Here is a 3,568-nt window from a genome sequence, read left to right as displayed (position 1 = left end):
CCGTCCATTGTTATGGTCCTCCTCAAGTATCCATCAATGTGGAACCAGCTGTACCCTTATTGGCAAAGATAATTAAAATCTCAACCTAAGTAAAATCATACTATAAATAAAATGAACCTTCTAAAAATATAAATAATTGATAAACAAATGGCAAGATGAAATAATAACGGCATTCATGGTGTCAGCCCATTTTCTATTTAAATTTATTGAATGTGCAACCATAGCAAATGGACCGTAATGGCTGCAAAAACGACTTGTCGTGATAATTGAACTCTGTTTCCCACATCGTTGCAAGTACCTATCGTAAATTCTAGAGAACTCACTTTCATCCAGCGTTGAATTACTAAATTTTTGTCCCTTTCTTTGTTCTTATTTATTTATTTATTTTGACAACTCAAAATAACTGAGTCTTTGTGATGTTGACCATGGGAAATCTTAACACAAACCGCACCATATCCTTAGATCTAGCAGAAGTCCAATGCCAGTTGCCATCCAGCCTCCTTGATGCTGCCCTTGCCTAAACTCCATTAGCCAAATTACATGTTATTCTTCGGCAGTTAGTTGATAACAAAGGTTCCTGGGGATCTCGATTTCCCGACTAGAAATGTTGTTAGGTTGGTTGTCATTAATGTGCAACAACTATTTGCTATTGCACCAACCATGTGCACTCATCCAAGATGTCAAAGGTTGACAACCACCATTATTGAAGAAGAGTTGGCAGCCACCTTTGTTGAAGAAAAGCCTCCATGAATGCCTATAAATAGAGGCATATGCAAGAGAGCAAAATGAGTGAAGAGAATTATGAAAATGTGAAGAGAGTAGAGAGGAAGAGAGAGCTGCAATGGCAGCAGCCTTGCTGCTATTGCAGCAGCTGCAAGTGCAGCAAAGAGAGTTGAGAGTTGAGTATGAGAGGGTGTAATCCTCCTCCTCCATGTATTTATTTTGTATTCTTTCTCTATCTCTAAATATATTGACTTCTCCCGTGGATGTAGGCGGTTTTGCCGAACCACGTTAAATATTGTGTCAGTGTGCTTGGCTCTCCTATGAGCAAGTATCAGATCATCACCGGTCGGAATTTCCCAACAATTGGTATCAGAGCGTTCGGTTTAAAGTGGTGTTTGATTTTCCTTAAAAATGAAAGTTGTCAAAATTGTGTTTTGACCATACCACTGTGTAGAGGAGGAAGAGACGAAGCCACTGGTGAAAACCGCGTCGAAATCGAACGTCGGAAACCATCGCACGCGCCGGCGGGGTGACTGTCCACGTCATCAGCCACGTCAGCAGTTCTGCACAGTCATCAGACACGTCACCTGACATATCAGCACTCTGACCAGTCAAACTGCCACGCCATTAGACATGTCAGCAGTTCTGCAATGTCATCAGGCACGTCACCTGGCACATCAGCACTCTGACCAATCAAACTGCCACGTCATATTTGGTTGACATATATGTCCTACGTGGATGACACGTCATTACAGCCATGTCAGCTCCCTGGATTTTGATCCTATGTGGCAGAGTCTACGTGCAACCGGTTCTGAGATTGAATCTGGGCCGTTTACCAGGCCAGAATTGTTTTGATCAAATCTTAGCCGTCTGAAGTGCGATTTGGATGATTTTAGACTTGTTTCCAGCTAATTTGATCATTCCGGATGCAATGGTACGGTTCGATCGTTGAGATTGAGATCATAAAAGGCAGTGATGAATTATTAAAGAGAGATTGCCCGATTAGGAGGCATCTGATGGTCATCATGGTGGTCGATGGAGATGAAGAAGAAGAAATCACACATGTTTGCCCAATTACATATGTTGAACTATTATGTGGGGAATTTTAATTGCCTTGAGGGAAGGCAAAATTGGGACACTCTAAACACCCGATCATGTGGACAATTTGAGGTGGAGAGTGAAATTTGATGAAGACCAATCTTGACGAATCTGAGCACTGGTAGTCTCACCAGATGTTGAGAAATCAGGTATAAAACCAGGATACCCCAGATCACTTGTAAAGGAAAGTCGCAACAAAGCTAGCAAATGGTTGTATATACGAAAAGACAATACGATGGATAGATATGGCCTAAGAAGTTCTGGCTAGGAGATTGGGTTTTAAGCGGGACCGTTGTGACCCCTCCAATCTTTCCTGGGAACTTTCTTAGTGGAAGGATTATCCATACGGTACTATTTTCGTATATGTGACAGTTTGTTGTGAAACTGTTGAAGACTAGCAGGATGACGGCATAAAGGAACAGTTGGGTTCCGTATGATCAAGGATTTGATGGAGTGGTGATTTCTCCAAGAAAGTTAGATTCGGTGACTATAATTTCTCGAGGGGAGAATTGATGAAGACCCTGATAATGGAAGAGAAATACAGCAAAGGGATAAAGATTGGCATCCTATTTTAACTTGGATAGATGTTGTGACAGGATGAGCTGCTGTCAAATATAAGCAAGGAATATGGAGAAATCTGGAGAACCAAAATTGCACGAGAGCACATGAAGATTGTGTAGGAGTACCCGGAGGATCCAACAAGGTACTATAATGAGACAACAGGTGCAAGCAGAAGAAGAGTTCTCAGATGAAGCTCAGAGCAGAGACTATGAAAAAGTTGTACAACAAAAAGTCTCTTGTGCTCTTGATAAAGGCAACAAGCGAGGACCTTTCAATGCATGCAAGGATGAAAGGATGAGCTGTTGCAGATGCACCTAATTGAGGGGGTGCAAACGCCTGTGATAAAAGGCGACCGCCTATGATGAAAGGCGAAGACACCAAACGGAGTTGGTGCGGGTGGAGCTGTTAAGCAGAAAAGGCGTAGAAGCTCCAAACATAGAAATTGAGGTGGAGGATTGCGAGGAGTATACCGCAACTTTCTCTTTCTATGTAATTAGTGGCAAAGAATTTATAGAGCCACTTTGAAGCATCTTAGCTGAAGGAGGATGCGACTGCCTATAAAAGGCGAAGACACCTTAAAGAGAAGGTGTGAGGGCTATGAGATGAGCTCATGATCAGACCGCCGCATGACGACGAGTGGAGACACCTCAGGAGAAGGTGTGAGGGCCGTGGAAGGAGCCCAGTTCAGAACGCCCCAGAGCCAATGTGATGGCTAGGTATGAGTGGACAGATGGATAGCCAATAAAAGGGCTATGATGAGTATGAAGACAAATGCAGGATTGACTTTCATGGATATTGCCCCCATGCTAAAGATCAATGAGCTAGAAGACATTTGCCTTGGACAATAAGTGGATGACTTGTGGAGCATTAAGACGTGGCTGCTATGAAGGAGCAGAGGGCCTGCGCAGGTTCCGGGAACAAGTTGACTCTTGTCAAGGTGGTGAGCTCGGTAATGGCATTGTAATACTTAGAGTATGAAGACAGATATGGATCAACCTTTTATGGGTTGCCCCCATGGTTAAAGGTGGAAAGCTACCTGGACTCTTGAGACTAAGAGCGAGAGACTCATGGAGAAGTAAGGCGTGGTTCCTAGGGTGGAACAGAGGGCAGACGCAACTCCTGGATGAGTAGACTCTTGGAAGAGTGATGAGCTTGTGATCATATTGAGATACTCAGATAATGACTG

The sequence above is a fragment of the Populus euphratica genome, unplaced genomic scaffold, assembly GCF_000495115.2.
Source record: "Populus euphratica unplaced genomic scaffold, PopEup_1.0 scaffold427.1, whole genome shotgun sequence".
Taxonomy (NCBI): domain Eukaryota; kingdom Viridiplantae; phylum Streptophyta; class Magnoliopsida; order Malpighiales; family Salicaceae; genus Populus; species Populus euphratica.
The sequence above is the reverse complement of the archived record's forward strand: the minus strand, read 5'-3'. Positions refer to the sequence as shown.